We start from the raw sequence: 26416 nt of genomic DNA on the forward strand, positions 1-26416 counted from the left end.
TCTGATGAAGACGTGATGGAAGCGACGGTCCCTTCAGTGAGTGGTGTGACACAACAATTACGCCTATCGTCCCGCGTATAGGAACACCCGCATGTGATGGAAATGCATCATAAACGTTCACAACACGTTCCACGTGATTTAGAGAATCAACCCAACGGAAACACCAATTGAACCCCCGATGCGTCGCATCACACCAGGGTTCCCTCGTGGGAAGATGGGCGTAATTTTTCCTGATGTCATTTCGCTGTGACATGCCCGCACTAAGTGCTGTTCACTCTTCCACTCGGGTCGACAGCGGTCAACTGCGAGATTTTACGCGCTTCACGGTATGACATTTTTATTGGTACAAACGTGAACAAAACGTACGAACGTTTTCAGGTCTTGCTCGGTGAAAGGGCAATAATAACTTCTCCTCGCCAAGCGTTAGAACGTGCGACCAAGCCACCCTTGGGTAACCCACAGCATCTTCACGCTTTCTCGTACTAAAGCTATTGGTACCAAAACACAAGCTAAATAAAGAAAATGAATAATATGGCTACCAACACAAATCAACGAGAAAAAAGTTGACAGCATTAGTCCGCCGCAGTAAAAAAAAACGCGGCAATCCACCCTGTGAATGTGGTTGGAAAGAAAAGCGGTAAACGCCACCCACAACGAGCACCCATGTGACGTAACTTAAATTCCCGCACGTCGCTCTACAAATAGTGCATCCAGAGAGAAGTGAAAAGCACCTAACCACAGCATTTATTACTTGATAGAGATATTATTGGTAAGGTCAAATCAATGCATGATGCATAAACGGTGGTTGGTAGAGTTGTATTGTTGTAGCCCATGAGTGTAAACTCTTTTTATAAAATTCAAGGAAGCGCAAACCGTTAGACGATCTTACTTCTCCGTCTCTGCCACCGCGGACATCGGCGGCAGAGACGGTGGAGGATGAGGAAATACTGCTACTGAGATTTATGAATGGCCAAGAGTGCGACCTGGGGGACTGGTTCCTTCTTCATTGGAGCCGATAAGCAGTATGCGCCGCCTTTTCTCTGTCAACCAGCTGAAGCTGGGTATGCAGAGATGGGCTGGACAGCAGCATCAACCATTGCTCTTGTTGGGTAGTTAATGGAAAGAGAGAAGGGGGCTCAGGGCTAATGTCGCACACCCCGATTATGTGGCGGAGTGGTCTTACTTCTGAGCAAAATCTACATTCATCGTCGTAGCGATTCGGGTGCATTAAGTGAAGACGCGTCGGGTGTGGGAAGGAGTCGGATTGTATGAGCCTTAGGGGAGTTTGTTGTTTGGAAAGGTCACGGCACGGCGAAGGTAGGGTCTGTCTCTGAAGGCGATAATGCTGGGTTATCTCCCTGAACGTGACAAGCGGGTGACTGTCCTCGTGCAGCTCCATAGCACGGGGGTAAAAGCGCAGGATTGTTAGTGGGCGTATTAGTTGCCCTCCATGGAAGCGGGAGGTGGTGCCCAGATGAGCTTAATGGAGCCGTTTTGTAGTGGTTATTTTGCACACGCAGTGCAGGTCGGGACGCCCAACCTGACTGGTAATTCGGGTAGGCTTATTGGGAATCGGTGACTACCTTCCGAAATCCTGGTTGAGTGAGCACCAACTCGGTAAGGCATTCGAGATCTAATCGAAAGGCGTGTGTTCGGTCCCCACTCTGGGCGCGTGTTTTTCTTTCTTTCTTTATCACGTAATTAATAATAATAATAATAATAATGATGTAACGTCACTAACGGTAACAAATAGTCCAACCATTCCCCTATGCATTCTTTGGCGTTGTAGACTGCCGGCGTTTCTTTCTGTATTTCCTAACGAGCCCCTCATTTCTAAACCCTATATATATATATGTATATATATATATATATAAAATAAGGTTTGGCAGTCAAGAAAATCTCGGAAAGCAAAGGGGAGGTTGTAGTGGGTCATAGAAACAGATGAATTTTTTGAGTCAGAAAGAAAGTGGTGAAAAATTTCCGCCGGGTGGGATCCGAACGCACGACCTCCAGAATACCGGTATGGTGCGATAACCACTACGCATACCGGCGGGGCTGTTTCCCCACCACTTTCTCGGGTATTGATGTTAAGGTATTTTTTGATTCATGCACGGGGGGGGGGGGGGGTGGTAGCCAGCGCCACTCGGACAACTCGCAGTTCGGTCTTGAGTTTGGTCGTGGGTTCGGATCCCACCCGGCGGGCAGTTTTTTACCACTTTCTTTCTGACTCAAAAAATTCATCTGTTTTTATATGACCCACTACAACCTCACCTTTGCTTTCCGGGGTTTTCTTGACTTCCAACCGTTATTTTCTGTCTGATTCCACCGAGCCCCTCATTTCCCATTTCTGATTCGCTATATATATATATATATATATATATATATATATATATATATATATATATATATATATATATATATATATATATATATATATATATATATATACATATATATATATATATATATATATATATACATATATATATATATATATATATATATATATATATATATATATATATATATATATATATATATATATATATATATAGTCTGAAAAGATAAAAACTCACACACAGCGCGAAAAAATAAGGTTAGTAGAGACAGAGACAAACGAGAAAGACGTAGAAAATAGAAATAAGTTTACTGACGTTTGAGGGAGAGGACTCCCTTTCTTCAGAGTACGGTACTCTGAAGAAAGGGAGTCCTCTCCCTGAAACGTCAGTAAACTTATTTCTATTTTCTACGTCTTTCTTGTTTGTCTGTGTCTCTACTAACACTAGTTATATATATATATATATATATATATATATATATATATATATATATATATATATATATATATATATATATATATATATATACATATATAGATAAATCTAGAGAAAGATAAACTCACAAAGCGCGCAGAAATAGTATAAGTAAAGAGTCGGATACACAGCAAGAACAATAACAAACAATGTTTACTTACGTAGCGGCAATGGGACTTGCCTTCATCAGAGTAAAGTTACATGATTATGGTGTCGCAAACATTGAACACATTTCTTATATAGGTTTGCATAAAACTGTAAGAAGGAATGGAAAATGTTTCGCAAATGGAGAGTGTGCATACAGTCAGGCTACGCCTACGTTACAACATCAACCAACAAACAACAACAACAAAAAAAAAAAAGAAAAAAAAAGAAAAAAAAAAAAGGGGGGGGGAGCAAGAGAGAGAAAAAGGGGTCGTGTTAACAATGCAGCGTTCAAGGTTGCACCATGAGGGGTCAACGTATGCCGCGCGGGTTGCAAGTTCAGACAATGAGGGAAAATGGTCAACCGCGGTTTGTAAAGAAAGGGAAGAGTATACAGCAAGGTATTCAGTGGCTGGGGAGACTTGTTCTAGGGAAAGCGAAGATGGGTGTGCCCCCCGCGGATGAAGAGAATAGATAGGGTGCACAAAAGAGCATTTCACAGAAGCTAGCAATCGAACAGGAAATAGGTAGGGTCACAAAAGGTTAAACATGAATAGATCACAAAGAGTTAAACATTCTTAAGTGGTGGTGGGAACGAGGCCTCCTTCTCCCGGCAAATGGCATTGTTGAGCCGCATTAAGCTAACAAAGCTGCTGTATTAGGAGAGTTTCTGCGAATTCTGATGGCAAACTCGAGGGTAGGAATAATGAACATAGTTATAAAAATTATGAAGCCGCTAAGTTTATTCGAGGGATAAGCACGTTAATTTTCCGTAACTTTCATTAATTCCAAGTGTGGCTGACCCAAACTTATAAATGAGATAAGATTCCCGAACCTCGCGGTCGTGGTGCGTTTTGAAGGCGGATTCTAAAATCGTTGCTTTAAGATGATCAAATGCATGCCCGGGACTGTTCACATGTCTTGACAGGGGCAAATAAGGGCAGCTTTTTGCATGAGAGCGGTGATTATTGAACCGTATTCGGAAGGGCGTTTCAGTTTGGCCGATATATTGTTGCCTACAAACAGTGCACTCTAGAAGATATACGACATTAGCGGAGTCACAGTTAAAGTTACCTTTTATATTTACGTAGTAGTCTGAAGCCGTGCTGGTGGCGCGCTGTGTAGTGGTCATGTGTGGGCATACTTTACATCGGGGTTTATTGCAGGGCATGCAGCCAGTAGTTGCCGGTCGGTTGATACGAGAGTTAGTAAGAAAGTCCCCTAAATTCTTATTACGCCGGTAGACAACGCGTGGTGGTTCGGGGAATATGCTTTTTAAGCGGTCACTTTGCATTAGGATATTGTGATGTTTTTTTAGCACGGTTGACACTCTTGGAGCGGAGGATGAGTGGGTTAAAACTAAGTTAGTTTGCGGGTTCCCGTTCGGGGCTTTTTTCTTACAGATTTCGTTACGGTCTAATTGGTTGGCTCGCACAATAGCGTCGTCGATAACTTTTTCCGGGTATTTTTTATTCAGGAGGGAGGTCTTGAGTTCTCGACAGTTTGAGTCAAAGTCGGCTTGGTTTGAGCAAATTCTCCTAAATCGGTGGGCTTGGCTGTAAGGTATTGCTGTCTTGCAGTGTCTGACATGGCTACTTCGGAAGTGCAAATACTGCCGCGTGTCTGTCGGTTTTCTATACAGTTTAGTTTGAAGCCGACCTTGGAAGGTAGTAACGGTGACGTCCAGAAAGTTTACACTGTGTTCCGAATAGGAATGAGCAAGGGAAATACTAGGATGGGCTAGATTAAATGCCTCAATGAAGGTGAGGAGTTCCGCCTCACCGTGTTGCCAGATCATGAATATGTCATCAATATACCTTTTATAGTACATTGGCTTTAAATTTTGGGTGTCAAGAAAGTTTGATTCGAGGTGAGCCATAAAGATATTAGCGTAGTTAGGTCCGATTCGAGTTCCCATTGACGTTCCGCTGACTTGCACGTAATGAACTCCGTCGAACTCAAAATTGTTAAGTTCAAGAATAAGCCTAAGGAATGTTTGGAGAGCAGAAGAATCGATAGGTTTGTCGCACGATGACTGCTCATACGCAAGGGATACAGCGGCGATGCCATCTTCATGGGGGATGTTAGTATACAGTGACGCAACATCAAGGGTGACTAGAAGGCAGTTATCAGGAATTTCAATTTTTGAGATGTCTGAGAGAAAGTCATTGGTATCCTTAATGAAGGAGGGAAAGCTGGGCGGAATGTCGCAAATGAGATTATCCACATAGCGCGAGAGGTTTTCGGTAACAGTGCCAATGCCAGAAACAATGGGGCGCCCTGGGTTGTTCACCTTGTGAATCTTTGGGAGAAGATAGAATTTACCGGCTACTGGGCTTAAGGGGATCAGGGAACGAGCCGTGGTTTCATTTATTGTTTTATTTTTAACAAGCTCAGCAAGTTTATCTTTGACAATTTGCTTATAATCTTGAGTGGGATCATTGGGTAGTGCTTTATAGAACGTCGATACTGATAGTTGCTTATTGGCCTCGTTAACATAGTCGGTTTTGTCAAGGATTACGATTGCGCCTCCCTTGTCGGCAGGTTTAATAATTATGTCGGGACAGCTTGCGAGTTCCTCTAGGGCTTTCTTTTCGTTGGTAGTCATGTTGTGGCGGAAAGAATTTTGTGTTTGGTATGCTTTTCGCACATCGCGTTGGACAGCTTTGATGTACATGTCGAGGCAACTATCACGCTGTGTGGGAGGGGTCCAGTGCTTATAGCTAGGTAGGGTTCTGCGGGCTTCTTCCGTCGCGGGGTGATCGTAGAAGTATTCTCGTAGCCTCATGTTTGAGGCTACGAGAATACTACGTAGCCTCATGAGGCTACGTAGCCTCATGAGGCTACGAGAATACTTCTACGATCACCCCGCGACGGAAGAAGCCCGCAGAACCCTACCTAGCTATAAGCACTGGACCCCTCCCACACAGCGTGATAGTTGCCTCGACATGTACATCAAAGCTGTCCAACGCGATGTGCGAAAAGCATACCAAACACAAAATTCTTTCCGCCACAACATGACTACCAACGAAAAGAAAGCCCTAGAGGAACTCGCAAGCTGTCCCGACATAATTATTAAACCTGCCGACAAGGGAGGCGCAATCGTAATCCTTGACAAAACCGACTATGTTAACGAGGCCAATAAGCAACTATCAGTATCGACGTTCTATAAAGCACTACCCAATGATCCCACTCAAGATTATAAGCAAATTGTCAAAGATAAACTTGCTGAGCTTGTTAAAAATAAAACAATAAATGAAACCACGGCTCGTTCCCTGATCCCCTTAAGCCCAGTAGCCGGTAAATTCTATCTTCTCCCAAAGATTCACAAGGTGAACAACCCAGGGCGCCCCATTGTTTCTGGCATTGGCACTGTTACCGAAAACCTCTCGCGCTATGTGGATAATCTCATTTGCGACATTCCGCCCAGCTTTCCCTCCTTCATTAAGGATACCAATGACTTTCTCTCAGACATCTCAAAAATTGAAATTCCTGATAACTGCCTTCTAGTCACCCTTGATGTTGCGTCACTGTATACTAACATCCCCCATGAAGATGGCATCGCCGCTGTATCCCTTGCGTATGAGCAGTCATCGTGCGACAAACCTATCGATTCTTCTGCTCTCCAAACATTCCTTAGGCTTATTCTTGAACTTAACAATTTTGAGTTCGACGGAGTTCATTACGTGCAAGTCAGCGGAACGTCAATGGGAACTCGAATCGTACCTAACTACGCTAATATCTTTATGGCTCACCTCGAATCAAACTTTCTTGACACCCAAAATTTAAAGCCAATGTACTATAAAAGGTATATTGATGACATATTCATGATCTGGCAACACGGTGAGGCGGAACTCCTCACCTTCATTGAGGCATTTAATCTAGCCCATCCTAGTATTTCCCTTGCTCATTCCTATTCGGAACACAGTGTAAACTTTCTGGACGTCACCGTTACTACCTTCCAAGGTCGGCTTCAAACTAAACTGTATAGAAAACCGACAGACACGCGGCAGTATTTGCACTTCCGAAGTAGCCATGTCAGACACTGCAAGACAGCAATACCTTACAGCCAAGCCCACCGATTTAGGAGAATTTGCTCAAACCAAGCCGACTTTGACTCAAACTGTCGAGAACTCAAGACCTCCCTCCTGAATAAAAAATACCCGGAAAAAGTTATCGACGACGCTATTGTGCGAGCCAACCAATTAGACCGTAACGAAATCTGTAAGAAAAAAGCCCCGAACGGGAACCCGCAAACTAACTTAGTTTTAACCCACTCATCCTCCGCTCCAAGAGTGTCAACCGTGCTAAAAAAACATCACAATATCCTAATGCAAAGTGACCGCTTAAAAAGCATATTCCCCGAACCACCACGCGTTGTCTACCGGCGTAATAAGAATTTAGGGGACTTTCTTACTAACTCTCGTATCAACCGACCGGCAACTACTGGCTGCATGCCCTGCAATAAACCCCGATGTAAAGTATGCCCACACATGACCACTACACAGCGCGCCACCAGCACGGCTTCAGACTACTACGTAAATATAAAAGGTAACTTTAACTGTGACTCCGCTAATGTCGTATATCTTCTAGAGTGCACTGTTTGTAGGCAACAATATATCGGCCAAACTGAAACGCCCTTCCGAATACGGTTCAATAATCACCGCTCTCATGCAAAAAGCTGTCCTTATTTGCCCCTGTCAAGACATGTGAACAGTCCCGGGCATGCATTTGATCATCTTAAAGCAACGATTTTAGAATCCGCCTTCAAAACGCACCACGACCGCGAGGTTCGGGAATCTTATCTCATTTATAAGTTTGGGTCAGCCACACTTGGAATTAATGAAAGTTACGGAAAATTAACGTGCTTATCCCTCGAATAAACTTAGCGGCTTCATAATTTTTATAACTATGTTCATTATTCCTACCCTCGAGTTTGCCATCAGAATTCGCAGAAACTCTCCTAATACAGCAGCTTTGTTAGCTTAATGCGGCTCAACAATGCCATTTGTCCGGGAGAAGGAGGCCTCGTTCCCACCACCACTTAAGAATGTTTAACTCTTTGTGATCTATTCATGTTTAACCTTTTGTGACCCTACCTATTTCCTGTTCGATTGCTAGCTTCTGTGAAATGCTCTTTTGTGCACCCTATCTATTCTCTTCATCCGCGGGGGGCACACCCATCTTCGCTTTCCCTAGAACCAGTCTCCCCAGCCACTGAATACCTTGCTGTATACTCTTCCCTTTCTTTACAAACCGCGGTTGACCATTTTCCCTCATTGTCTGAACTTGCAACCCGCGCGGCATACGTTGACCCCTCATGGTGCAACCTTGAACGCTGCATTGTTAACACGACCCCTTTTTCTCTCTCTTGCTCCCCCCCCCCCCTTTTTTTTTGTTGTTGTTGTTGTTGTTTGTTGGTTGATGTTGTAACGTAGGCGTAGCCTGACTGTATGCACACTCTCCATTTGCGAAACATTTTCCATTCCTTCTTACAGTTTTATGCAAACCTATATAAGAAATGTGTTCAATGTTTGCGACACCATAATCATGTAACTTTACTCTGATGAAGGCAAGTCCCATTGCCGCTACGTAAGTAAACATTGTTTGTTATTGTTCTTGCTGTGTATCCGACTCTTTACTTATACTATATATATATATATATATATATATATATATATATATAGCGATGAATAAGTTCCGGGATTCGGTTTCAAAAATACACGAGAGGGTAGACACCCGTATGAAAACGGTCGAAACGTTTTTTTATTTTTTTGAATACCCTCAAGGCAATTGCATTGAAGAGGGGAGTGGGTATACATTACAACATCGTTACTTGAATCATCGTTTTCATACGTGTGTCTACCCTCTCGTGTATATATATATATATATATATATATATATATATATATATATATATATATATATATGTGTGTGTGTGTGTGTGTGTGTGTTTGTGTATGTATATGCATTGCTTACGTAAATTGGTGTGTAAGGGTATTTTACGGTTCTGACAACTGCTTGCTTTTGTTAGCTGTATTGAATTAGTTTATTGATGAGTTGCTATAATATCATGTATTTATTGCATGTGAGCCACTAGGAAGGTTGCTGTGGCCCAGATGAGTGTTATGAAGTTCAAGTATATGAAGTTCCAGTATTATACACTGTGTGAGCAAGCAGCAACGGAATTCCAACAATCTAGAAGCATGACAATTAGAGGCATGTAGACCTTGCGCCTTTTCAAACGCGAGGAACGAAAACAAGATGGCACTATTATTTCGACCTGTTTGGCTAAGGCGTGAGTGTAGCCTGTCCAGTTCTACTGCTGAGCACGAGGACGTGGGTTCGATTAGCGGCGGCGGCAGCCGCCTTTCTGTTGGAGGCGATAAGCAAAAACTGATCCTGTGTACGACATTTCGTCCCGTGTAAAGATCCTTACGTGGTCAGAACTGATCCGGAGCCCTCGACTGCAGCGCCCATAATTGCCTGCGCTGCGTCACCGCGTTCAATACTACAAGATTGTTTTTTTATAATTATTATTTTTTTATGTTTTATATATTAACCCTACAATCAAATCAAAGCCTGTCCAGTTCCAAGAAAGCGCAAGGTAATATTGGACCAAATGAGAATTTTCGGCGAGCGCGAAGTTGAGAAAGCCCTGTGTAGGAATGCAAATTGTGGCCTATATTATTTCAATAAAAGAGATGTGGCTTTGCAGGCTGCTACATGTGGTGTATTGCAGGTGGGCGGGTGTGCGCCGATGCATGCGAACAAACAACGAGGCTGGGAAAGTAATCAGAACGAGGGCCCGTGAGCAGCGCATTAGTGGGAATGACACCGCCGTCATAAAACACCTCGGAGGCGTCGAGCTTCGCAAACAAACCTTCAATATACCCGCTGCCTAATAAACGATTCTCAGAATAGGGAAGTGGCCTTCGCTTAAAAACCCTCAGAACTGACAGGAAAGCGCTCAAAAATGCCAGAGAAATGTTTTCTAACAAGACGCTGCACCATGCCAGGAAGTGTGCTGCAGCTACTTCGCTTGCTTAGGCAAGCAGCTACATGTGTTCGAAGAGGCCATGGAGAGACGAAATACAGTTAGGCTTCAATAGAAAAACTACTATGTCTGGATAACAATCATGGCAAATTTAGTGCAAACTTTGAACTAGAAACGGCGATATTAAACAAAACGTTACAATCAGCGGCAACTATTCAGTTCTAATGTCTCTAGCGATTTATCTCTGAAGTCACAGAACCATTTTTTTGCGATTGGCCGCGGCCGACCTAAACCATCACTAAGAACTATTGTTGTCTGGCGTCCAATTAGGGTTGAGAGCGTCGCTTTATTGCTAACGTGCACTTAGCACACAAAAACATTCTCTGACTTCTGGCCCGTAACGCATCTCTGTGGCACATAATTTGAAAGTTTTTGACACTCTTCGTGTTTTTACAGTTAAAAAATGGCTCACCATTGCTTTACCGCTTACTTGCGAAATACGGGCGCATCGCCGGTCCTCTCGGTCCTTGCGCACAGCTGCTGCGTCTAAGGAAGCGATTGCTTGGTTAGCGAACGCACGGTTTTATGCGCTACTCTTCCGTTATCTCGCAGCGCTTCGCCACCGCTGAACACGTCGCAAACCGCGCTTCAACTTCTAGTGTAAATGTCACTTTGTTCGCATGTGCCGTGAACGAACGAGGACGCGAAGCACATCATCCGGTTTCCTCCCTCGTTGTTCAGCATTCCCTCCTGAGTGCTTCAGTGTGTTGAGGCAACACTGATTCGTGGGTTCTCTTGAGCGCAGCGATAGTAAGCCCCTGCGTCGGCGGCGCGAACTGCGTCTAAGGGAGTTATCGCGATGTGCGTATCAGGAATAGACTTCGAACTACGTCTTACGATGTAAACACGGGATAGAATACCGCAGGACGCCCCGCAGTGCTATGGCACCTCGCAGCGCGTCTCCATCGCATGTGCCTCTCCCTCCCACCCTCTTACGCTTTCGCCATGCGTAGCCGCCCAGGAGCGGCTCGCGCCGCTTCGACATGCCGCCCTCCCTCTCATAGCTTAGCCACCCTTTTCTCCTCCGTTTTCGTTCTGTATACGGTGTCTGCTTCACGCGGTCGGTTTCGAGGCCGACGAAGCTGTCAAACCAGAGTAGCTGGCACCAAAGTACTGCGCTCTAAAACGTCTTCCGCGGCTGGTGTAGAACTGAGTGTGGTCGTGAAGGCTATTTTTAAAAATTCACCAAGGTAGTAGTTCGTCTTCATGGCCCATTAAAGGGCATAAAAACCACGGGGATCTTTACGACCTCTTTTCCCGTTTCTTTATTCTGTTCTCCACACAGTTTTCGGAAGATTGATGTTTATTTTCCGGAACGCCCGGTATTCCTGCTGGAATGTCCTTATCGCATGGCTTATTCTGGTTCCTTTGCTTCCGGGTCTCTTTGCTTCCACAAGCCTGTTACCTCAACACTTTTTTTGTTCATTGTTTTGTGTTCTTTTGCTCTCTCCTCGCACACCTCTCATGCTCTTCCCCTCTTTTTCAATGCTCCCACGACAAGCACAGAGGGTGTCCAGTAAAGGTGATTTAGTTTTCCCGCGTTCCACTACTCGTGCGATCTTGGGGAACCTTTTTTGTGTGCTTGACGCAAAACAGCGCCAGGCACCAAGGCTCTCAATGAGTATTTCTGACTTTGTGGGAAAAAATGTTTTAAACACCAATTTATTATAACGTGTATACAAAAAGTATACATATATACAGGCAGCCGGATAGAAAGTATAAAAGTATATTTTTATACTTGCTATTTGCGATAGAAAGCGATAGCAAATACCCAGTATGCAAATACTTTCAATTAAAAGGACAGAGCGAGTGCATTGATATTTCGCATTAAATATTTCTAATACCTTATTTTTTCTCAAGAATGTTGGCAAGTGCGAAGTATGTTTGTAGATTTAGTTCTTCGGAAAGGTTTCGGCTATACCGAATGTTCTAGCTATCATGCACCAAGATTTTAACGAATAGCAATGGAGTCGCCCGAACAAAACGTAGGGCATAATGTTTCCACTACAGTGGAGTAGCGGACTGTAATTATTTGGTTATTAATTACTAATTATTTTTTTAATTATTTTTGTTACTCCAGACCCACTGTCCTAATGTTTAAACTGTCAATTGCAGGTACCGACCAAGGGCACCTATCTGCGGTATATCCAGTGACGAATTACGCCCTCATTTATTTTAACTGACAAAGAAAGCACGCAAAGTATGATAAATACCTCGTGATGGCGTTCCAACGTTCCTCATAAACCAGTGACCTCAAATAAGCTGATACGAACCCGAGCAGGAGCGAATAACTTTGATAATGGCATGCATGAATCGGGCATCACCGGCACGTTTTGCGGGGTCCATGTGGCAGGTCAGGCACAAAATTGGTCAAGATTTCTTCTTTCTTGCTTTTCCTTTGTAATTTTGAATAATTAAGTGGGAGCCTGTTCGAGGGCACCGCTTTAAGGTGAGGGCGGAAGCCACCTCACGTGGTATTTTCATATTTCGCGGGTTTTCTTTTTGATTGATCGAATTGATCGATCGATAGATCGATTGATTGGTTTGTTAATTGATTCGGGAGATTAACATGCCGAAATTATGCAGGCTGTGAGGCGCGCCTTTGTGGGACCTCCAGATTAATTTTGACAATCTGAGTATCTGTAACGTGCGCCGAAATGTTGAACAAATGCGCGTTCTTGCTATTCGCCGTTAGAAAACCGGCCACCGCTTCCGGGAATCGTACCCGCGTCTTTGGGCCCAGCAGCACAACCCCATAGCCACTGAGCCACCGCTGCGGGTGCAGCTTTTTTTTAGTTAAAATAAATGGGTACAGAATTACTAGTCGGTACAAGTGCCTAATTCACACTTTATTGATTAGAACAGCACTTCTCGAGTGAGATAATTGCAATTAATAATAATTACATCTCATTAACGAAAAAAGTGCTGACCGACACTTGATTGCACTGAGAACATCATTTATATGTTTTCTTTCAATAACGCCACTGCCTTTTTTTAATCTTGGTCATTATAGCCTTTGGACACTCTGTAGAAACTTGGTGTTGACGAGTGTTTTTACTACTGTCCTCACAGACGAATTTTGACACCGGCACATCGAAAAACACAAATTGTCCGTTCTAAGTAGACCAAGGTATACTGTAGTCTTTGAAAATAAGACGATCAAAAGTTATAAGGTGGAACGGACCTCATTTGAAAGCCTCGTTTGGCACTGACCTTCGTGAAATGACAAAGATTTTTAGACAATTCCGGGCGTCCGTCTGGGAGGCAATAAAAATAGCATTCCATGCACGGAGGATGGTGGTTTGACACAAACATGGCACCCCATAATATTTCACCCCATAATCTTTAAAATATATTGCTAATTCATTTACCACGAATACATAAAGAATCGGGTTTTGGCACACACATGATCTTTGACCCATAACTTTTCAGATATATGGCAAAATTTACCACGAGTACATAGAGAAACGTGTTTTGGCACAACCGGGCTCTTAACTCTATAATCCTTCAAATATATTGCAAATTTATTTACCCCGCATCATAGAGAATTGTGTTTTGGCACAAACGCGCTCGTAATCCCATAATCTTTGAAGTATATTGCAAATTCATTTACCACGCACACACAGAGAACCATTTTTGGGCGCAAGCGTCCTCTTAACCCCATAGTCTATCAACTATATTGCAAATTCATTTACTCACGCGTCGTGTTGGGCAGCATTGGTGTCGTCGTCGTTGTGGTAGTGGTAGTCGTTTTGGATGTTGTAGTCCATGTAGAGGTGGTAGTTCTGGTGGTAGTTGTGGTGGTAGTTGTAGTGGTTTCAGTAGTGGTCTCATCGGTAGTAGTCTTAGGAAGTGTTGGAGGACTCCCGGTTGAATTTGTTGTGGCTGAAGTTGCTGGAAGCTGCAAGTGGGACAAGGGTGTTGATATCGTTGGAGCTAGCACTTCGTTTTTGTAAAGTTGCAAAGGTATACTTTGGGCCAACGTAACGAACAACATATTGACATACGATTATTTGTGAATAATTGTGTGTGAATTAGTTTGTTTGAATTATTGGTGTTGCCGTGAGCCATGCATTTGGTTTGTTTGTTTATTCTTTAGCCTACTGGCTGCGCCGGGCTGTCTTATCTGTGTTATCTCTGGGTCAAGTGAAGCAAGCGTTCCATTCTTTATGCTACAAGTGTTATCTCCTTTGATAGGGAGTGTGTATCAAGCTAACGTCACCAGCCTAGGATAATATTGTGTAATCTACAGTGTGCTAGAGGCAATTCGACGGTTCAAGAAACACTAGCGTTGAGACATTAATGCCCGCAGAGCAGACGCCGCGGAATTCGACTCGTCGACGCTCCGAAGCAAGCCGAAGCAAGCTCAACTCCGAAGCAAGCCCGACGCTGAAGTAAGCCCAAACTCGTGTAAGCCGCCCACAGCAAGGTCTTCAGCCAGAGTCTGGACTGCTTCCGGATAAAGTGAAGAAGACCTCGTGAAAGCCACCATGATTAACGCAGGCACCGTGGCCAGTGCTTCCAATCGTGCCCTCGTTATTCAGCAACCTAGGGTGCCCCCATCATTCCATGGGTCACTTTCGGAGGACCCCCAAGACTGGTTGGAACAGGTCGAACGGGTCAAGCTGTTTAACCGATGGGAAGACGCGAAAAACTGAGGCTTCTTATACATTGAGGACTCAGCACGGATCTGGTTCGAAAACCAGGAGAGCTCCCTGGAGTCTTGGAATGATTTCAGAACGCAATTTTTAATGACGTTCACCGCAGTTGTGCGAAAAAAGCGTGCGAAGTATTGATGCAGACACGGACACAACACCATAACGAAAGCATTGTGTTCGTCGAGGAGATGAGGCTTTTCGGGCGTGCTTACCCTTCCATGGCTTAAGAAAAGAAGTTACGCTTCTTAATGCGCGGTGTAAAGGAGGAACTGTTTGCTGGACTTGCCCGCAATCCACCCAAATCCGTCGCTGAATTTGTAACCGAAGCTAGCAAAATTCAGAAGGCTCTCGAAACGCGTACTAAGCAGTATGACCGCAACTTTGTTGTCACGGCAACTGCGAATTATGTCTACAGCATGCTGATTCCGGCCGAGAGTCTACGCGAGACTATCCGCGCAGTAGTGAGGGAGTAATTGGGGAAACTTCTTCCAACGCCGCAGCAACCTCAAGTCGCTTCCCTTACCGACGACTTTAGGGAAGAAGTGCCACAATCGCTGGGAACTTACTAGAAGCACCCCGCGAGCTGGAAGCCTTGGCCTACATGGCTGCTCTCGATCGACCTCACCCACCTGCGCCTTATCGTCACGAGGCTTCGTATTGTCGTCCCCTGTCGCCGGCCCGAACCCCCTGCGGTGCAACCCCCTGCTCCAACAAGACCGACGAGTGGAGAGTGCCCGATAATCGTCCGCTGTGCTACTACTGCGAAGAGGCCGAACGCATATACCGTCGCTGAATCCAGAAGAGGCTCGGTTTGAGAGGGTTTCCCTTCGAGGCAACACCGCCCCGACCCAGCCAGCGCCCTGCTTAGACGGAAGAGTACCTCTCGAACACCAGCCGCAGACCAACCCATTTCAACCATTCGCCGTCGCCCTACCCATACCAGTCGCTAAACAGCCGTACCAATTCTGACTTCGCACGTGGAAGGTCGCCCAGCCCTCGGGGAGGGGGGGGGAACTAAATGCAGCAACTTCTGGAGGTGAAGTAGCAACACGGAGGAAAACGAAAACCCTCCAACGACGCAATAATTCACCGACGACCGTGGTTCACGATATGCCCTCAGCCAGACGACCAGATCAAAACCCGACGTTACTCCCGAAAACCGCGTCAGCCACACGACTCGACGCGTACCGGAAATGACAGAGCCTGAGGCTGAGAAGACAACATCAATTACGACGCATAGGGCCCGACCACCAATACGCAGACGCACAGATACGACACCCCGACGGACGCGAAACTCGAGGAAAGCGGCGTCCGATGTTCAGTTGTCCGCCGAAGGCTTTGACATAGTCGCTCTCATTGACACGGGAGCCGAGTCGGCTCCCGTGTCAATGAGACTACTCAGCCGACTACTCAGTAATGACCGCTTCATTTCCGTCTAAGCTGAAGAAAGTTACGACAAGTTGGGATGATCCACACAAACGCACAGCAGGAGGCCATCTCGTAACGCCAAGTTGAACGCGCATAGATGGCAACACGTACCCTGCGGCGTTCATCAGTTTTTTTAGCTGCTCCCGCGACGAAATTCTCGGCATGGACGTTTTGGTGGACAACGGGGCATACTTGATCTGCAGACCAAATCTATACCTTTTTCATTTTTCATAGGATCACTCTACGACGCCGCAGCCAAACCACGAACACGATGGTGCTGTAAGGATCGCCGACGATCACGTCCCTCTCCTACATCGCGCAAGCTTGATGCTTACCGTCTACTGTGATGATGGTCCTCCTGAAATCGGCGCTTTCGTAGAGAGTGACAAAAGTTTGCTTCTCGACCGCGGTGTCTACAACGGACGAAGCACTTCGTGCATTGGGCGATGCCAATCCCCGTTTTGGCCACTAATTTCACTGAGCAGTACCACCATCTAAATAAGGGCGCTGCAATTGCGTTCATAAAAGAAACGCAAGAAACAAGTCGAGTGGTTGCTGTCGCCAGCTTTGAACGAATATGCGCAGATGCTTCCAAGGTGCTGCATCCTTATGACGTGAACACAGCACTGCCGCAAGAAAACCGGGAACAAAATTGGATTTCTTGCGTCACTGCAGCGAGTGTATTTCGTAGAACTCAAAATTACGACAAACGCCCCTACTGAAGCACCGGATAATAACCGAAGATGGAGCTACCTCCTACGCGACAGTCACCGTAACGCGTGTCTTCAGACGAGTGAGAGCCATACAGACACAAGTCGAAGACATGCTCAGCGAAGACACTATACAGCCATCAAAAACCCCTGAGCTCCTAGGGTCGTACTCCTGAAGAAAAAATATGGCACATGAAGGTTCTGCGTTGAGTACCGGCGACTCAACAAAATCAGCAAAAAGGACGTTTCTCCTAACAATTTTGCTCTTAACAACTTCATTCTTGGCTTCCTCAATGTGACGCCTGTACAGACCTAGCGATTTTTAATAGCGGAATCTCAGCTCTGCACGAAGTAACTGATCACGACACGCCTCATACTTGCGGCACAAGGATCTCATGGCAGACCGTTCTCTCGCCAGATCATCCGACCGTCTTGAATTGCCCTTGTGTGGTTTAGGAACACTTTCGAACCTCTTCCGCAGTCGGGAAATTTTTTTCATAAAATGTGTTGACGGTGTCTTCCAATTTCTGTGGGGATGCAATGCTCTTCAAAGGCACTGTTTCAAACCAAGGATCCCGGACAAGCTCCTCGACCAGAAGCGACTCAGAAGCCTTTGTCAGCCGCTTCCTTCGCGCAACGGGGTCTTCCTCCGTGCCAAAGACAACGTAACGGTGGTCTGAAAGCGTCGGAGTGTCCCGAACATCCCAGAAAACCCTGGAAAACCACGCCACTCCATTCGCAAAAAAGACGTAGATTCACGCAAATATTCGGAGGCAAAAGTCGGAAGGAAGTCCGGGTTATTCAAAATTTTCAGTTGATGAGAATGAACAAGCTGCGACAACTGCTGTCACTCCCATACAATACATCTCCACCCAAAGGGGGTTTCTAGCATTAAAATCACCACCAATGACCGCATTGCCAGCGTTGTTGCTGTCCAAAAGGGAACCAACGGAAGAAAGAATGTGGTCTGGAGCCACAGATGGTGCAGCGTACACTCTCATGAAGAGTATTGAGAGCTTAGACGCGTCTAAAGTGAGGGCGCTCACGAAAGGTGGCGCGTGATTGTGAATGTGAATGTGAATGTTTTATTTCCTACAACCGCAAAAAGTTACAGGGGAGATGTTAATGAGTAAACGTCGTAATGAACATAAATAAACATCACAGAAGCGGTTGTCTTCGGGGGATTCCGAAAAGGCAAACGAATTACCTGACAAAGCGACTTGCCCCGCCCCTCCTCCGCCCCCTCCCCGTCCCCCCACACAACTCCCCAGCAACGTGACAAGTACAGAATTTTCGAGCTCAGAAAACATAATACCGAAAACAAAACGCCATTTTATACGACGTTTACGTAACGCAAGTAAAGGTAGAATTTTATTTACTTAAGAATTGAAGTTGCAAGTATAAACAAGATCACAAAGTAGAAATACACAGCGATATTCAACGGCAATATTACGCTTATCTATATCATAGCTTGTTCGCTATAGCTCCACCAAATACACATCAACTTTCTTTTTGAAAGATTGTACACAAACAGGAGACATTATCAATGTAAGAATAACAGGGTGCTTTTTCAAAAAGTCGGGAATTATGCAGGTTGTCTTTTGCGACCCATATTTATGCGGATTGTTTTTTTTTTGTTGTTGTTGTAGCTCGCATGCCGTAGATTGCATTCGTGGTTCTTCGATGCGTATTGTTCCATGAAGTCATTAGAATTATTTTTAAACTGTTGATAAATGAACAAAGCCATTTTTTTTGTTTATGCTGTTTTGAATAGTCAGTATGCTATGCTTGTGGAAGAGTGGGAAAGCGTGGGTTCTAGGTGATTGAGTTTCTACCAAGCGTACTACTTTCTTTTGGAGTACTAGTAGATTATCTAAATTTACTTTGCCAGTTGTTCCCCACACAAGGAAGCAATAACTGGGGCGAGAGTGTATTGACGCGAAATACAGCTGCTTTTTCAACCACGTGGGCAGAAGGTGCTTCAGTTTATAGATGACGCCAACAGAGCGTGGCACATCGGTTCGAATTCTATTTATGTGAGCTGACCAATTCAAATTTTCATTACACGTCACACTAAGAATTGGTGTGCAGGGACTTGTTCGATGGTCGTACCCCGAAATGTGCTTGAAATTTGGTGGCTTACACCCTCATTTTTATGGCGAAAAACGACAAACTAGTTTTATTTGTGTTCAATGAAAGCTGGTTTGCTTCTAGCCATACCGATAGTTTTTCAAGCCAGGCATTTGTTAATGTCTGGAGTGGACCAAGATCACTGCCGGAAAAGAATATGTTCGTGTCGTCGGCGTGTAAGATTAAATCTGCTGTGGAAGAAATATGTACGATGTCATTTATGTAGCGGGCCGAGTATGGATCCCTGTGGTACTCCAAATTCAGTTTTCCTAGTTTGGATCTTGCGTGCTCGATTTCTGTGTATTAAAAACAGTTACATAAGTAGCTTTTCATTAGATCCAAGTAAATGTCTAATTCCGTACCTACTTAATTTTTGCAGCAAAATGTGGTGCTTTATGGAGTGAAACGCTTTCTTAAAATCAATGAAGACACCTATTGTGTATAGTCTCTGTTCCATGTGGTCAAATATTTTATCTTTAATGTTCAACAGTTCTAACTCAGTGGATTTTTTTGGAAACCGTACTGTTGCTCTGATATGACGTTGTTTGCCATAAAAAATTATACATTCTAATATTATTCAACTCTTTTATAATCTTTGACATTAAAGGAAGAACTGAGACTGGTCTATAATTAATCAGATCTTTTGAATCTCCTTTTTGGAATGTTACTGAATGTTTTTTTACTTTGTCTGTAAAAACACCTGTACTCATTATCAGGTTGCAAACGTGCGATAGTGGTTGGCAAAGAAAGTGAGCTACTGCCTTTATGTGCTCCACTTTTATTTCATCTTCTCCGCAAGCTTTACTGCTTTTTTAACTATTTTATTATATTACAGACCTCTGATTCTGAAACGGGAGATAGGTATATAGAATTCTGTATACTCATTTTGATGTATAATTCAGGATGAGTAGCTGCGTTGGTGGTGGAAGCTGCGCCTGACACCAGGAAGTGCTCATTAAATTAATCAGCAAGCGCACTTCCTTTGAATATTGTACCATGCATCTGTTGCTCTGAAATTCCTCTGCTTTGGTTTTTCATCGTTAAGCTATTCATAGTAGTCGAGATTTTTTAGGGTGGTTAATTACGCTAGCAAATTTGTTTCATAGTATGAGCAGCACGCTTTTTTAATATCGTGGTTTAGCTTATTTCAACTTTTTTTTGTTTCTGTAAAATTTTTGGGTTTTTTTGTTTTCTCAAATAATGCAACTAGCCTGCCACGTTCCCTGATTCCTCTCAGAAGGGTGGCGTCAATCCATGGCTTCCTAGCGTTTTTACATTGCTTAATTTGTACAAGGAGAAATGCCACATGGTAGACCGTGTTATCTTTACTAATAAACAAGTTGTAGCAATCTGAGGCGTTCTGCATATTGAGCACATCAAGCCAATCTACGTTTTCAATTGATCGGTAAAATACAACGATGTTTTCGTCATTTATTAATCTGCGCACAACAGACGCGGCAGTTGTGTCGCGTTTGCGTCGTCCAGAATGAGTTAGAAAAGTGATAAAAATGCGCAAGTGGTCACTTATAGCTGCAAATAAGATACCAGCTTCTGGATTATAGGAGGGGCAATTCGTGAAGCACGGATCCAAAAAGGTCGTAGAAACTTCCTGCCAAACAGAACAGCCATGATTGGCATTGGAAACACTAAATCCGAACCTTTCGAAATGCCTAACAGGGGAACTACACAAGGGGCCATCATCTCCCCAGTGCTGTTTAACGTGACAATGACCGAAATAGTCGAGAAATATAAAAGAGAAAGAACACATAGGCGAATAAATCTACGCAGATGACATCATCATTTGCACCAAAAGTGGAACCATGTCAGAAAAACTACTGATCCTACAAGAAACAATCAACGAGCTACAAGAGCCAATACAATAGACCTAAAATGTGCCCCGGAAAACCTGAACTCATTAGAATAAGACCCTCCAAAAAGAAAATTCCCTCTGGAAGCATAGTAATTGACAACCAAAACATTCTCTTCAAGCCGACGATAAGAATATTAGGCATGCACATGCAAAACAACAAGGCCGCCACCACCTTGGACAAGCTAAAGCAAAACAGCACACCAATTGGCTAGAGTCATCCGAAGAATCACAAGAACAAGAAAAGGCATGAGAGAAGAAGACACTCTCAAGCTGGTGCAAGCATTATTCATGAGTAGAATTACTTACAGCTTACCATACCACCACATCGACGCAAATCAACGTGAGATGGCAGACGCACTTATCAGAACTGCCTACAAGACAGCTCTTGGTCTTCCCATGTACACCTCAAATGAGACATTGTACAAGTTGAGAGTGCGCAACACCTTTCGGGAGGTCACAGAGACTCTCCTAGAAAACCAGAAAGAACGACTACTGAAAACCAGGACTGGAAGAGAAATACTGAGAAGAGCAGGGTTCTCAGTCCACTCAGAGTACTTACAGAGAACGACAGAACTTTCTCCTCAAGAAAGAGCAAGCCTCAAAATTCCACCTAATTCCCAAACAATAAATCCTACATACACAAAATTACACCATCTTCCTGTGGGGAACCCTCGTGAGGAGGCGAAGCTTCATGGGGGTTCGATGTGGTTTCATTGTGTTGCCGTTGAGTGATCTGGTGTTTAGTAGCGCCAGAGGGAATTCCACGTCCGGGTCCACACCGGTGACAAAGGCACGCAAGTACTGTTGTGTTACGGTGAGTAGGCGGTGGTGCTCGAGGCGCCGAAACTCGTCCATTATGTTCTTGTCGATGTTGTCATATCTGTGGTAGAATCGGTAGTCTCCGTCAGCGTTGGTGAGGTAAAGGTTGTTGACTTTGGTGCACCGGCTGAGAGCAACGTACGCGCCCTCATCTTCGCAGCTTTGTCTTCTTCTCCTTCTTCGTCTTCAGCGGTTCTCCAACGGGAAGATGACGAGGGTGGTTGATCGCGAAGCTATCTCGTGATGGATTCTTTGGTTGGCCAATCCCTAGGGGCATTCTGCCAAAATCATCATCAGAAGCGCTGCGTACGGGGCGAGAGCAACTTACACGCCCTCATCTTCGCAGCTTTGTGTTCTCCTTCTTCGTCTTCAGCGTTTCCTCTACGTGGAAGAGGACGATGGTGGTTGAACGCAAAGCTATGTCGTGATAGATTCTTTGGTTGGCCAGTCCCTAGGGGCATCCTGCCACAATCATCATCAGAGGCGCTGTGACGGGGCACGGACGCGGGACATCCCCCATGAGCAAGAGACGCTAACATCCTCCTCTAAAGTTTTCAGTTCGTCGTTTCCGTTGACGTTCAGCTTCGCACGCCTTCGTTTTATCAGTAGCTTGTTGACGTTGTTTGAATGAGTCAAGGCCATAAGGCGCGTTCGTAGCACTTGCTCCTGTCTCGGTTTTGTAGCGCAGTGGCAAGAGCGCCGCGTACCTCCCGTTGCGGCCAGAGAGTCGTGGGATTGAATGCGCGCGCCGCTAACTATATCTTTTTTTTTTAGTGTAGGGGGAGAGGTGCGGACAACGGACGGACGCCGGACATAGCCCCGAGCAAGAGATGCTTTGCATCTAAAGAAGGAAGAAAACTAGCAGGAACAAGGTACATTAGGAAGACCTACGGCAAAGACCCGGACGCAGTCTACACCGACGCAACAACTAACAGCCGTGGCAACGCCTCAGCAGTGGCAGTCAACTGCGACGGGAAAACTCTAGACTTCCTAATGAGCAACAAACAGAACATACAAGTTGAAACCACCACCATTTTAATGGCCATAAGGTGGGGCAAGCATACAAAGAAAAATCTCACCGTAATTACCTACTCCACGAGAGAAATTAGAAGCTAATTTGCGGTATAATTTCTAAAACAGCAAAGAATAGAACGCCTCTGACACCGAAAGGCAAACACAAAATATGGGCCCCGGCCCATTAGGGACTGGTAGGAAACGAAAAAGCAGACTCCCTCGCGAGGCAAATCATCGACCGCTGGGAGTTTGAGCATTTATACGCCCTTCCTCCATACAGTGCGGCTACCGACCGACTCCGGTTACGCCGACTAACCAGAAAAACAATGCCGACACGTCATCTTATACTAGACCCAGCGGAGGCCAGAAATCTCGGGAAAATCCAGACCAATACCTACCCACATAAGTCCAGATTAGCCCTTATGTTTCCGAATAAGTATAACGAAGAATGCCACAAATGCCATCAGAAGGCCGACCTCTTCCACACTATATGGAACTGTCCGACCATATGGCAACACAACAACTACCACACGTAAATAGAGTCCTGGGGAGCGGCACTGTCCTGTTCGGACCTCTCTAGTCAGCGAGAACTGCTGGAAAGAGCCAAGCTAGGGGCTTTTGCCACTGGAGTCCTGGAAATAGGATTCCACCCTTACCTCCACCCTCTCCCCTTCTACCTTTGTTGAGAATAACGTTTACATCCACCACCACGAGCTGTGAGTGCTGAATCCTTCAGCTGGTATCTCGTTACTTTCCTCAGTGTGAGCAGAAGTTTGGGGTAACACAGATCGAAGCGTTTCCCGGCGCAGAGTCGTTGCTTGATGGAAGGGCTCCATCAATGGCCAACTGTATAGCGGTATCGGGGTAGCCGAGGCTATTGCAGTCAAAGGCTGCTAAGCCTAACCGGCGATTTCAGTCATTAAAAAGCTAATAGCTGACAATTTTTTACACAAGCAGTCCCTCACCAGCTTGACTGCAGATGTTAATATTCTTGATGCGATGGTTGAAGAAATATAATATCCAGCAAAGGCTGTATCGGCACAGAGCACAAAATTCCTGACTTCGTCCTTTGCTCGAGGGAAGTCCCGAGGCAAACATACGTACACAGTTTTCTCGCTAGTTAGCGGATCATGTTATTGTTTTCCTCTTGTCGCGCTCCGTACTAGGGGGAGCACTGTAGCGGCCTTATCGTCATTGACAGCAAGCAGCTACCATCATCATCATTGTCCGCTACCATCGTCAGCCGCGCAGGACGTCGGCACGTGGGATGAGCCACGCGCCAGAAAGAACACCCATGCTTCTGCGCTGCACGGCCGCATTCTACGGGCGCTCCCCGACTCGCGGACTGCTGCTGCCATCGAAACGCTTCTGAAAATAAATGTAGGCCCTGCCGCACGACTACGTCGGCGCCTACAAACTGATTTAAGGCTGCTGACCGTGGAGGCTTTTGTTAATTCACCGGGAAAATAACTAATCACGGTATCGTTTTCTCTCATACAGAAAGCGTTTTCATGCCTTGTTGACTGTGAAGTTGTTCCCTATAAGGTTCAAACGGCTGTACTTTTTGGTGGTGTCTTTTCTGTTTTAATAATCCCACTGCTCAAGTCACGTGTGTTAAAACGTCACAGAAAGGGATTGAACATAACGTTGCGTATCCTTAAGATAGCTAGTGGCATACAACATACTTAATGTTGCTAGATCCCTTTGATTTACATGAGCCTGCTATAGATAGGCCGATATTGTAGGGTTATATAATTTCGCCCTCAAAATTCCTCCACAAGCTTCCCATAACTAGCTGATGTGAGAATAGACGACAACGAAAACAAGCCTCTCGATGAAAAAAGGAAGAGGATATCATATGGTGTTATATTGCAAAAATTGAAATTGTTCACTCGAATAAGACAAAACAGAAACTGTAAAAAAAACCTTGGTTTTCAGGGCTTGTCAAACTGCGGAAGTCTTTTGCGCCAATCGAAAGAGAAAGTTCTGCGTGCAGGAGTGACTCCTCTGTCAATCTACATCGAAGAATTTGCTTCTCAGCGCAAGTTTTGTTTTGCGTGCCGAGATCAGATGCTTTGTAAGATGTTAAATTTTCTCCGTGCGTGCGTGTGTTGGTGTTTGTGTAGCGTGAGCCCCTACGCATGTGCGTCAGCACTTGTATAGGCTTGTCAGTGTGGTGTTTGTATGTTCGCGTCATTACGCCTACTATATGCATATATCTCAGGACATCGAAACGAGTTGCAAATAGCACCCGTTCTGTCTTTGCTAGGCGTTTGTGTTAACTGTGCCAAACATTCTTCCATGCCAGTAGCCGAGTGGCGAGTCGTTGTGCAATACCACTACGCCACCTTTTTTTCCGCGGAAGATTTATTTTGGTCACTCGTCATCAGTGGATGTCTCATGGCTTACGCGGATGGGCCTTGTATTTTCTGGGGAGCACAGCCAGCCTTTATCCGAGCTGGCTGTTTAGGTTATATGAAAGCAGAAACCTACCTCAAGCAGAGAATATAAATCGAATTCAAACAAAAACACAGCAAAGTCGAATTTAAAATGAACAAGAAACCCCTATAGTAAAATATATCCCATGCGTATGCTCCCCACGCAGAGCTCATGTATCCCGCGCAAGCAACAAGGCGGACAAGACCTCTCAAACAACCAACCATGAAACCATCAAAGCGGCGGCCTGCTATAGCCCCGGCATTGTGTCAAGGACGGATGTGTGGAAAATCTGGGAAAGTACACGTAGGAAAGGTAAAGCAACAAAATTATTGTAAGAGTAGCGACTGAGCGTAAACAAAATTTAAAGAAAAGTAAAGATGAAGCTGCTTTCCCGTAGCGTGACAGCAATTGTGCCTAACTGAATTCGTGCCACGTACCCCATTTCCGCTTTCATATTCCTTGCAAAAACATGGGCCTCCTCTAGCTGGGCTTCTATTAACTGGTTAGAGTGTGAGCAAGAGGGAGACAGTAAGCATTAGGAAGATTCAGTGCCTGCGACGTCGCGAATACTGGAGCAGATTTCAGGGCTACCCAATTCCTGTTGTCAGGTGGTGGATGAGGAGAGAAGGGGAATAGAGAGGCTGGGCACTCACAAAGCGAGTGCTAGTGGGTGTCCAGAGCCCCACACGCCAAGCAAATAGGGAAGGCGAAAAGGTCGGGTGTGTGGACAAGTTGCGTGTTCTTGGGGAAGTCGTATGCTACCAAACTCTCCTCTGCCGAAAACTCAAATTACCCTTCCCATAAAGTAAATCCCTCCAACTTGAACATAATATATCCCATCACCTTCAACACACACCCCCTTTTCTCGCCACTTTTGTTGGGTTTTCCATAACACCCCCCTCATTTACTTCGTCAGCACTCCTTGTGTTTGAGGTGAAATTCATTCCTTCCCGAGGGTAAATAGACAAAAAGGAGCGCTGGGACACCTACGAGAAAAAAGTGTGTAAAGAGCACAAGAAGCTTACGAGAATTGAGAATAAATACCTAACTGCCATGGATTTATAGCGCACACAAAGCATTTGGGATTTTGATTATCAGATAACTGGCAGTACTGTTTAATTGGTATAATATACCCCCCACAAAACGCGCCTCTTAGCAAAGCTCTGTTGGCATTGGTACTATATCTCTTTTATAAAATAGCCTACACTTTATATCTGCGGGAACATTCAAGATGTCACCCATCTCGCTGAAGCACAATTACAACGGACCAGTAATTCCTATGTAGTTACAGTTGAAAAGTTACACTGTATTTAGCTGGTTACGTTTACCACTAC

At 44.9% G+C, this 26416-nt stretch overlaps 1 long non-coding RNA gene across 1 annotated transcript in view; it reads right to left on the reverse strand.

The window, feature by feature from the left end:
• LOC144139037 (uncharacterized) overlaps nucleotides 1-10691 on the reverse strand; it is a 41790-nt gene extending 31099 nt beyond the window's left edge. Inside the window, exon 1 of the long non-coding RNA XR_013316025.1 lies at nucleotides 10427-10691. This is a non-coding gene — a long non-coding RNA (uncharacterized LOC144139037). The remainder of the gene's footprint in view (nucleotides 1-10426) is intronic.
• Nucleotides 10692-26416: the final 15725 nt, after the last annotated feature.

The sequence above is a fragment of the Haemaphysalis longicornis genome, unplaced genomic scaffold, assembly GCF_048455015.1.
Source record: "Haemaphysalis longicornis isolate Haplotype H1 unplaced genomic scaffold, Haemaphysalis longicornis Haplotype H1 scaffold_5, whole genome shotgun sequence".
Lineage (NCBI taxonomy): Eukaryota > Metazoa > Arthropoda > Arachnida > Ixodida > Ixodidae > Haemaphysalis > Haemaphysalis longicornis.